The sequence below is a fragment of the Musca domestica genome, unplaced genomic scaffold, assembly GCF_030504385.1.
Source record: "Musca domestica strain aabys unplaced genomic scaffold, Musca_domestica.polishedcontigs.V.1.1 2, whole genome shotgun sequence".
Lineage (NCBI taxonomy): Eukaryota > Metazoa > Arthropoda > Insecta > Diptera > Muscidae > Musca > Musca domestica.
In genome coordinates this window covers 18,485,280-18,497,859 of record NW_026712249.1, presented here as the reverse complement: position 1 = coordinate 18,497,859, position 12,580 = coordinate 18,485,280, and the positions used below count along the sequence as shown (strand labels likewise).

Genomic DNA, 12,580 nt, shown 5'->3' with positions numbered 1-12,580 from the left:
TCTCGAAATCAACTTATCGCTAAATTTTGATTTCAAATTGTCGATAGTTGCGTTCGCCGTATGGCACGTAGCGCCATCCTCTTGAAACCACATCTCCTCCGGATCAATGTCATCCACATTTTTAAACAAAAAATCATTGACCGTAACGCAAGCTCCGGCCTCATTTTTGAAGAAATAAGGTCCGATGATGCCACTAGCGTGAAAACCGCACCATACGGTGCATTTTTCTGGATGTAATGAAGTCTGTAGGGTCTCTTGTGGATAGGTCTCATTCCATATGCGGCAATTTTGCTTATTAATAAACCGGTTAAGCCAAAAATGCGCCTCATCGCTGAACACAATTTTGCGATAAAACAATGGGTCAATTGCCAACTGCTCTAGAGTCTGATTTTCAAAGTTAATTTGTATAATTTCGTATCGTTGTTTAAGCTTGAGTCTATTCATGAAGATTTGTCAGAGTATACTGAACAAATAAAAAAAGTTTCATCAAAATTTAATTTTTTGTGTTACTTTTTACAATTTAAAATTCTATCTAGCTCAAAAAAACACCCTTTATTTTTCAAAATGTTCACTCTTTGTAGGAGAGGCACTTGATGGAGTGGACCGATATTATCCATTTCAGCACCAAACCTATCACTGACGCAAATATTTGGATTTGCAAATTTAGAGCAAAATCGGATTATCTTTTCTCTTTCTGTGCAAAAAAATATATTTTTGAAAATTTCGACCATTTGTGGGGGAGATACCAGAAGGAGTGGACCGATATATTTCATCTTGACACCAGACCTCGAATAAAATTATTCGGATATGTGTAATTTGAAGACAATCGGACTCTTACATCACACAATTTATAAGAGTGGTAATTATTCAAATTTTTGGGGAGAGGAACTTTATAGAATGTACCGATATCGTCCATTTTCGCACCAGACCTAGCACTGACGCAAATATTCGGATTTGCAAAGTTGGTGCAAAATCGGATTACCGTTTCTCTTTCTGTGCAAAAAATAATTTTTATTGAAAAATTCGACATTTTGTCGGGAAGGTACTAGAAGGAGTGGACTGATATATTCTATCTTAACGCCAGACCTTGGGTTAATAAAATTATTCGGATATGTGAAATTTGAAGACAATCGCGCTCTTACATCACATTTTATAAGAGTTATAAATATTCAAAATTATGAAGGGGGGAAGGATGGAGTGGACCGATAATGTCCATTTTCGCACATAACCTAGCACTGAAGCAAAAATTCTCCTTTCTCTTTCTGACATTTTGTGGGGGAGGTACCAGAAGGAGTGGGCTGATATTGCCCATCTTAGAACTTAATCGTAGTTTGACAATTTTATTACGATGTACCAAGTTTGGATCAAATCGGATACTCCCTTCGAGAGTAATCGTGCGCACCAACAAGAGAGACGGACATCGCTAAATCGACTCCAAATGTCCTGAAAAGGATTTGATCCAAAGAGACCTAGGGTCTAAAACTGTTATTTATATGAGGCAAGTTTTGACCGCATCAAATAATATATACCCTCTGTAGCCCTAAGGCTGAGGGTATAAAAATATGTATTGGAGCCGAGTTCCACAAAATGATATTAGCCATTATTTGCACAATAAACCTGAAATCGGATTAAGAATATATATATGGAAGCTATATCCAAATCTTAACCGATCTCGATAAAATTTGGCAGAGTTTTTCCAAGTTCTATAATGTATCTGGTACCAAATATCATTGTTTTCGAATGCGTATTATAAATGTGAAGGATTTAAACACCAAATCGGATGAAACATACATATGGGACCTGTAGCTTTATCTGAACTGATTTTCACCAAACTTGATGTACTTGCTTCTAGACTGAATTCGGTCGGATTTACCTAAATTCAGGGCTTTGGTACACAATTAACCCGAAATCGGTTGAAGATATATATGGGAGCTATATCCAAATCTGTTCTGATCTCTATATAATTCGACGGAGGTATTTCTGGTCTGCATCTGATATCTGTTACCAAAGATCATTGTCGTGGGGTGCATATTACGAATGTGAGGGACATAGTCACCAAATCGGATGGAACATATATATGAGACCTATAGCTATATCTAAACCGATTTTTACCAATTTGAAGTACTTGTTTCTAGGATGAATTTGGTCGGATGTGCCAAAATTCAGGTCATCTGGACTGATATTGACCATTTGGTGCACAGTTAACCCGAAATCGGTTGCAGATCTATATAGCAGCTATATCTAAATTGGAACCGATTCTCACCAATTTCAATAGGGTTCCTCCTTGGGTCAAACAAATATTATTTGAAAAATTGGATCTCCATCAGATAATAAATGTGAGCTGCATTTTGTTCACAAAAATACATGGACGGACGCACTGACATGCATAAATCGACTCAGAAAGTGATTCTATTAAGCTCCCCAAGAGTTACTATGGTCCAATCTCGCTTCCTTCTCTCTGTTACAAACACATGCATAAATACACAATACCATAACCACTATGTGTTGTTGGTTATAATCAGGACATTTTTCTGTTTTCGGTCCATTTCAACCCCTTAATTGTTACAATCATCTACCCCAACAAAAGATTTTTGATTCTGACCTTAACATCACCTTTAAGCAAGGTTTCGTGAGGATTGAACCGTAATTTCGTCCTGCAGTGTGCGCCTCACTTCAACGAGTCTGATAATATCAACACAGAGAATTGTAGGATATAAATATATTATCTTGGAAAATCTGGCTACATACCTCACCACACCTCAACACTTTATTACTACTTAAATATTATTCGGAATTCTTTTACAGCAATTAATATTGGATAATGACCTTAAATTACAATGACTACGACAATTCTATGTTAATGTTCCAAGGACGACATCTGTACAAAAGGAATATGTAGTCATAGTTATGTTTGCATATCCATGGTATTTCGATTGTGGTCAGAAATGTTAAATAGCTAAACGACGCCACAACTTGTTTACAAAGTAGACATTCAATAGCCATCTGAACAATATGACCACAATTGTGATGGTAGCAGCTGCTACAGTTGTCTAGGGGATAGGAATAAACAAAAGACATTGTTCCATCTGCCATCAACTGAATGGTTTTCATTTCTGAGAACTATGTTGACGATAATGGTGTTGTTGTGATGCTCAAATGGATTAGCAGGAAGGGATGATGGGATATGCTCCACAGGATATGCAGATGAAAAGGTATTTTATTTTGTCCTGAAGGGAAATAAAAATGGTGGTTGATCTTAGAGTGAAAAAAGAAAAATAAAAACAGCGTTCTGTTCTGTGAAACCAATAACGTGGGATAGTAAATACTGGAGAAGTTAGTGGTGTCAGAAGTTTGAAATTTTTGGACTTTATTCAATTAACCAAATAGTTTCAGGTGTGCGATAAAAAAATGTAATTTTAACCTTTTTTGGGGGGATGTAACAGAAGAAGTTCGCCGATGGATTCTACATTCACATCAGATCTTGTGTTAGTAAATATATTGGAATGTGCGAAGTTAAGAAGGAATCAGATGCTTATATCCAGAAGGATTGAACTGATACATCCCACATACACATCAGCTATATCGTCAGCAAAAATATTGTGATATGTGAAATTTGAAGAGAATCGGATGCTTATTTCACAGTTTAGAAGCGTTTTGTTATTCAAATGTGAAACAAAACGCTTCTAAAATGTGTGAAGCGTTTTTTTTTTTGAGACCATCTGATACCCTACAACACTACAATATGCTGGAACCCCCCTTATGTCCAAATCCATTTTAGAAGATTACGTTTTTAAAATTATATAGCCCTGCCCAGATGTTACCCTTAGGTTTTTGATCGAAGACATTTGTCCTCTACGCTCTCTGTTGTGGTAATAGGTATTCAAAACAATTTTACATGAAAGTTATGGTCCATTTTACCTACCAATGGTCATCAAATATTTTGCAGTTATCTCCAAAAACAGTAGAGTTGTATACTGGCCCTAACGCCACCTCCATTTTCAATTTTGTGGGGATCGGACCATAATTCGAATTTCATAAGATATGTAATTATTCTAAATTTGACCCGTTATGAAGGGACCAAAGGGAAAAAAATTGAGATCTTATAAGAGTTATAATTAGTCACAATGTTAACCCTTTGTGGGGGAAGTACCTGATGGAGTGGACCGATATTACCTATTTGCACACCTGACCTAGCACTGATAGAAATATTGGAATTAGCAAAGTTTGAACAAAATTGGATGATCCTATCTCTTTCTTTGAGGTAAATTATTTGCTATGAAAATATTGACTTTTTGTGAGAGAGCTACCAGAAGGAGTATACAGACAGGCAGAAGGACTGACACCATCGATCTATTCTAAATATCCTGAAACGGATTTGGTCCAAAGAAACCTATGAGGCAAGTTTTATATTAAATGATGGGTATACGGGTATACCTTTAGAAGCCAAATATCTGAGGGCATAAACAAGTAAAATATGGAAACTTTTTATTTGACGAACTTGACATTCCGAGTTCCAAATAAATCAACCATTAATTTAATAGTGTCTCCATATAAACATACTTCCCGATTTTAGCAATAGCAACAACCATTAGAATTTGGCTCTGATAGGGTTAGATGAAAAAACTGCAACAAAAATTAGACTGCCGTCATTTCTAACCCGCTCGACCGACAGCTGTTAAAATTATTCAAGTGACAGCTCATTACACTGTTTACAGGCGTACAAAATTATTTTGTTGAGAATTATCCACGGAAGAAGTTATTCGTGATGGAATTCAAGCGTCATAGTGTGATTTCTTTATATTTGGCTGGAAAACCACAAGTGGCTACTGGTAGCGTAGCCCGACGTCAAGGAAGTGGATGGAAAAAAACAGCAACATCAACAGAAATGGCTCGAAGAGTAAAGAAGCGACTTGATCGAAACCTGCGTCGCAGTGGCCGAAAAATGGCTCGTGAGCTGAACATATCGCAATATTCCATTCGGTAAATATTGAAAAATTAGGTCGGGGTAAAGCCATTGAAATTCGAAAGAGAAAATAGACTTAAAAGAGCTAAAGAGTTGCTCGTCGATCTCCGCTCGTATTAATCGACCGTGGCATCAGAATAAATGCCGAATATTATCGCGAAAATATTCTGGAGGGTGTGTTAAAGCCTTGGGTACGCAAACATTTTGGCCGCGGACCTTAGACATTCCAACAGGACTCAGCACGCGCCACCCAAGAAAGGTTACAAAATGATGTTTCTTGTAAAGCAAAGTTGGCAGTAAAAAATACTAAAGTGTCGATCACCTAAAGCAAGCGCTTCGCCAGGAAAGGGCCAAAATACCGCAGAGCAACATTCAGTCCATAACGTTTAAAGTCCATAATTCGTGCCAAAGGTGATCAATTCGAAGAAATCTAAACTTAAACTTCCGACATTTTTGGCTTTCATTCAATATAATAAAAAAAAAAATAAATAAAAATTTATGACGCATGATTTTGTTGCAGTTTTTTTATCTCACCCTGTATCGTATGTCCGCAGGACTTTTGGTATTGAAAATTGCTCATGTGGGTCCACGTTTTGGTATAGCCCCCATACAATGGTATCTCCCTATCTTCGGTAGCGACAATAATCACCTGAACTGTTTCAGCCTATGACAGAAAATGGGCCATGTAGGTCCACGTTCGTACAGCGCCAATATAACGGTACCGCCGATATAAGCAATCTTGATGATTTTAGCGACATTATTTACCGGAATTATTTCAAATTTTGTATTTGAAATTCGTAATGCATACTACAGCCTATGCCAGAAAATTGTCTGTACAGGCTTATGATAAAAGCTGCGTATGCAGGTCCACGTCGTCGTATAGACCCTAATATACGGCTACATTTAGAATTTTTAAGATTTTAACAGAATTTTTAATGGATTTTAATTTTTTGAAAATTGCCAAATTTGTATGAAAGGTGGAGGGTATTCTAAATTCGGCCCGGCTGAACATACAGCTTTTTTACTTTTTTTTTTTGTTTTGTCCCTATCTCCACAAGTTGTCTCAACATTTGCAAAAACTCAAATATTTATTTTACAGACAATCGATTATCTCCACTGACCCTTTGAAAAAACTTACAACCTGTACATAAGTACTATAAGTACATAAGTAGGGTACTTATAGCACATATACTTTGTTCTCAGCTTTGTTGTGTACATCTAAATAGATAATAGCCGCCCACACAGCAGAAGAAAATATTTTCTTATTCTACCTACGTAAGCTATCACTTGTCCGTTTACCATCTAAGGTATTTGAAAACAAAATTGCTTTGTGTTCATATTGTCATAAGACAACATATTGCAAGTCTGGCAATTGGTTTCCATGGATACTCGTATGTTTCTTTCAGGGGTGTGCAAAGCTGATTTAGGGACAAAATCACAACAACATCATTGACTAGTCATATTATAAAATACTTCAACGATGCTGTTTAACGTAGAAAAACATGGAAATAATAAATAAGGAATATTTTCTATTTCCTTGGCAATGGCATTGTTTGGAAGCTAAATATGTGGGATGGGTTAATGTCAATGTCTACCTTTTGTTTTAACCGTTGTCCAAAAATCAGAAAATATTCTTCTTGATGTTGATATCAAATAGTGTTTGTGGTTTATGGCCTCATGAAATTTTCTCCATTAAGAAAACATGTATCATTGTTTTTGTTATGAAAACGTCATTAACTAATTACTGAGGTATTATGATTATTATAATATTGTTTTTACGTTAGTGTTTTTATATTTGCTAAATTAAGTTAATATTGATGTAATTTATAAAAATGAAACATGAATTTGCCAGTATTTTGTGCAGCTAGAACATTTTCAAATAAGTATTAGGTTTGGGTTCTGTTCAATGTATCCTCAGGCTATAAAGTTGTAAAACTAGTTTACAATGGTAATGATATCAAGATATGTATATAATGTATCAACACATTTTTAATTATATATATTCAACAGACATTATTATACCCTACAACACTATGTGTTGTTGGCCAAAAAATTATGTAACACCTCGAAATATTGGTTTCCCATATAGAAAAGTATATATGGATCTTCCTATCTCACCAAGCTGAGTCGATCTAGCTATGTATATCCGTCCGTCTGTTAATTTTTGGAGATGATCGCATGACATTTAGGGGTTGAAATAGACCAAAAAAGGAAATTTTTTCTGATTTTGCAGTTGCTCTACAGGTCGCTATTAAAGACCTAGCGACGCGGAAGTTAGTATAGGCCTAGAGCTTAGGGCTTCCAATTTTGATGGTCATCGGGTAATATTTAGTGGGTGAAATATATACTATAAAATTTGTGTTAAATAAAAGCCAAATTTTTCATTAAACCGCGAATATTTTTAATCCAGGCGAAATCACGAAATCAATCAGTAGACGAACGTTACGTAGATGCCGATATTAAATATATCGGATATATATAGCGAAATATATAGAATGTGTATATACAAAGGAACTAGAATGCTTATATGCCAAGAATTATTGGACAGATATTGACAAATTTTGTCAATTCGGAATGCCCTCTTGGTATAAAAGAATAAAATCTAAAAAAATCGCATAAAATATGTCAATAATGATGTTAATATAGATTTTGACATTTTTTTTTATTTTATGGTATATATTATTGCATGCGATTTTTAATTTGCCTTATAATATTGGAGTGTATATTTTGAAATATTTTTCCACCTTACAACACAGGTTGGGGTTATTATATACAGTCTGCAATTATCGTCCGACCCTCACGAAAATTTTCACAATGTCAGAGTTAGGCTCAGAGGGCTATCCTATTGTCTTCAAAGATGTCCGCAATATATTTAGGGGTTGAAATGGACCAAAAACAGAAAAAAATCCTGATCACATAATTGAAGCCAATCGACACGCCTGATAAAAGAGTTAAGGACAGGGATGAATTCTAGCCTCTTGGATGGCAATTGGATTATATTTAGCTGTAAAATGGACCACAAGAACTAACAGCACGGCGGAGAGCGTAAATATTGGGCAAATGTCCCTGTTCAAAATGCTAAGGGTAATATCTGAGCAGTACTCCGTGACATAATTTCAAAAGCAAGGTTTCGCTTTTGAAATTATGTATTCGGACATAAAGGGGCTTCTAACATATTGTAGTGTTGTAGGGTATCACATGGTCGGCCCCGCCCGACTATAGTCTATGCTTACTTGTTTTTTTTAGTTCGAATAACAACTACGAACGAATGTAGCGTTTGTAATTAGTTTTAAATTTAAACACATGTATTTATATAAATTGAGGTGAAGTTTCAGCAGCCTTGAAACCCTTTTGAGTAGAATGAAGATTTGCTTAAGAAACAAGTATAAGACACTTAAGTTCGGTCGGGGCGCTGATATCATCAATACCGAAAAAATCGAGGTACCGTTATTTGTGGGGTATACGCAATTATGGTCCGATTCTCACGAAATTGGAAATTGAGATGGGGTTAGGGTCAAAATAGAAGGGTATTGTTTTTGGAGAAGATCGCCAAAAATTTATGGGTTAAAATGTGCCAACAACAACAAAATTTACTGATTTTGCTCTTGCTCTACAGGCCAAAATTATAAATCAATCGACGGAATAAGAGGTAAGAATTTGCCTACAAATTTGGATGGTCACCGAATAATATTAGCGGGGGAAAATACCCTAACTTTAATGTAAGAAATTACGAAAATTTCCAATAAACCGTGATTACTTTTATTCCAGGCGAATTTCTTCACTTTTGATGTTGATAGCGAAGATATCGGATAAATAGCAAACAATCATTTGTAAAAGATATAGATCTTAGTTATTCTGATTATAAGTCAAGAATCGCTTAACTGATTTTCACAATTCTAATCAATTCGGAATGGTCTCTTGCAGGAAAATTATAAAATCTAAAAAAAATCGCATAAATATATTTAAATATTTTAAATATTTAATATTTTTATCGAACGGAATTTTTTCAATTTTTCTTACAATTTTGAATCGTACATTGTCCAAAGTTTTCGGGTCAGAATTAAAGCTGAACTGATTAAGAATTAAAGATGCACAGTTAGGTGTTCAAATAGGCAAAAAATATTAAAATTTCCCTGATTTTCCAGTCGCTCTAAACTGAAAACCAATCGACACGCAATTTTGCATGTGTAGAGAGTTAAGGACAATGAAGCAGTCTAGCATTTGGGTGACCATTGGATTATATTTTTCTGTAAACTTGACCACAACTTTCGTGTGAAATTCTTTTGAATACCTAACAAATCGACGGAGTTTATAAATATTGGGCAATTGTCTCCCGCTAAAAACCTAAGGATAATATCTGGGCAGGGCTCTGGGACGCTATTTCAAAAATGAAGTTTTCCAAAATCGATTTGGACATAAGGAGGCTTCCAATATATTGTTGTGATGCAGGGTATAACATGGTCGGCTCCGTATGACTATAGCATTTGTTTACTTGTTTTATCGGCACCTTACAAAAATTATCACATATATAAAATCTGGCCTGTTGAAACATTTACATCAGACTTAGGTCATATACAATGTCCTGGTGGCATGTCCAAGGTCTGCGGCCAAAATGTTTGCGTGCCCAAGGCTTTAATACGCCCTCCAGAATATTTTCGGGATAATAATCGGCATTTATTCTGATGTCACGGCCGATTAATTAGATCGTAGAGCGACCATCGGTTGTTATGGCGGCCACACCATCATCATGGCCGGCGCTTGAGTTCTGGTGGCCAACCGAAGGGGCACAATTTCAGCTGACCTCTTTGGCAAGTAAACACAATCATTTTGTTTGTTTACAAACTGCTGGACAACGAATGTTTTCTCATCGGAGAAAACCAAATTCGGCAGTTCAACACATTCGGCCAAGCAAAGCAACACTTTAGCACTTTTGAGTCTATTTTCTTTCTGTTGTGGTGTAAGTTCTTGCACTTTTTTGGAATTTCAATGTCTTTACCCCAAGCACATTTTTCAATATTTGCCGGATGGAATATTGCGATATGTTCAGCTCACGATCCATATTTCGGCCACTGCGACGCAGGTTTCGATCAAGTCGTTTTTTTACTTTTCGAGCCATTTCTGCTGATGTTGCTGATTTCTTCCGTCCACTTCCTTGCCGTCGGGCGACGCTACCAGTATCACGGTAAGGAGCGATGGTACGAGACACAAACGATTTATTCACATTTAAATGCTGGAGACCTCTAACGATAGCCATATGTGGGTTTCCAACCAAACATAAAGAAATCACACTATCACGCTTGTATTCCATCACGAATAACTTTTTTATGGAAAATTCTCATCAAAATGCTTTTGTAGGTTTGTAAACAATATAATGAGCTGCCAGTGGAATAATTTTAACAACTGTCGGACGAGTGGCTTAGAAATGACAGCAGTCTGAAGTCAGTTGCAGTTGCACCCTGTATACATCTCTCCACAAAACCTTTTGCGACTTTTCATCTTGTTTACATACAGTATTTAATGAAACCTCCATAAACTTAACAGAATTTACAATATTTTTTAGTAACTGTAATTGGCATATAGAATTCTTAGAAAGCAAAAACATGATTGCAATTTATTAAAATGAAAGCTAAATCTAAGCCACACTGTATTCTAGATGACATATTCACTTATTATTTGTTTATTATTCACCTATTATTTAAAAAGTTTTTAATATCTGCCAATTTCTGACAGAAATAAAACACTAGCCCAAATGCTAAATTAAATTTAAAATTTAAAATAAAAGCTACATACAAAAATATACACACAACAAAACAATAAATATGTTTCATATTCAAAATTATGTCAATAAAAGTGTCAATTAAAAGAAACAATAAAATAAATTGACAGTTTATGCAATATTTTTTTTAATTTTCCAATATTTGTCAATGAAATTAGTACGGATATTAGAAAATGAAATGAATGAAAAAGGACGAAAAACAACCATTTCCAATGACATTTCTTTTGATTCAACACATAAGTCAGTGTCACTTAAGGTGGCAACCTCGAACAGCTAGACTGACCACCTGTTCAATGGCACAGGACTGTAATCTGAGATACATTGAGTAAATATTTCAATAATTGTCATTGTTGTTTGTTCAACGTGGACAGATTGCTTACATCTGACGACTGTCAACTAATTGCGTCTTGTTTATCTCGCAACGCGCAAATACGACGCAATATTCTTCGACTCAGGTGTGAAGGATGCTAAAGGAAAGATTTTTATTTGACTTTTGATTGCGTCAGTACTCCAGTAATTGTCGATATAAGATATTGCACCGTGAAACATGGGAAAATAACCACATCAGATAGCCAGGCGTAACGAACTTACGGAAAATGGTCGAAGATATGCCCATGTGATAGAATGAAGCAAAAATTCTAATGGCTAAACTTTAGAACTATATATCAAAGAATGTTATGTTATTACGTACCATGAGGTTCCTCGCTTCATTTCCAGCGGACAATGGCCACCAAAATTTCCGGATACCAAACTGTTTGGAGTATTTTGGAAAGCATTACAAATGTCGATCAACGCAAGCAAGCAAGATTCGGGCAGCGTGTGACGGTTTCATTGGCGGTTTGAAGGCCATAATTCGTGCCAAAGTTGACCAATTCGAACAAATCTAAACTTATTCTAAAATTTGATGCTATTTCCGACATATTTTTTATATTTAATATTTATATATTTTCCCGAATAACGTTGTTATGGAGTTCATATTATAGTTATGGGGACAAAAATAACAATACGGATAATCCTGCATTTTTTCACAAAAAAAAAAAAAAAAAACATGAACAGACAGACGGTCGGACGGGCATTATAAATCGACTCAGAATATGATTCTATGCAGATCATTAAAAGGAACTATGAGTCTATCGCGCTTCCTTCCCCATGTTACCAACAAATGCACAACGTGGAGTAGAGTTACTGGAGTCTACTCAACGTTAGCGTGCTCAGACTGCGATTTATTGACTCCAACTCCGCCATCCCGCAAGGGTCTATCTTAAGCAAATTATTGACAGCGATTGTCTTTGTAAAGGTTACAATGAAATAATACCTCTTAAATTCGTTATACCTCCACAGATATCCAATGGGTAATTTTGTCTCCATAACAATTTACATCAATCATAAGTGGATTCACATACACATTAATATGTTGTCCAATAAAAAATAAATACTAACCTAATATCTACTAAACTAAGTGCTACACCAACATGTCATTTTATTGAACGTGATGTAAATAAATCGATGCGTTTTCCCAGCATTGTATGTTTTGTCCCCCTTGTGTGCAAATGAAATGTGTCAAAAGCACGTGATGATGTTTTTACATATGTGACAAGTCATGATGGAAAAGAGAGAATGAGAATGTTTGCGTGCCCAAGGCTTTAATACACCCTCCAGAATATTTCGCGATAATATTCGGCATTAATTCTGATGCCACGGTCGATTTATACGAGCGAAGAGCGACCATTGGCTATTATGGTGGCCCATATCATCACCATGGCCGGCGCTTGAGTGAGCTGACCTCTTTGGCAGGTAAACACGATAATTTCGTTTGTTTACAAACTGCTGGACAACGAATG

The 12,580-nt window shown here is 35.8% G+C and overlaps 1 long non-coding RNA gene across 1 annotated transcript in view; it reads left to right on the top strand.

Moving 5' to 3' along the window:
* The window catches only part of LOC131802129 (uncharacterized), a 49,414-nt gene that overhangs the window by 23,764 nt on the left and 13,070 nt on the right, over window positions 1–12,580 (top strand). The gene's annotated exons all lie outside the window — the stretch shown is intronic.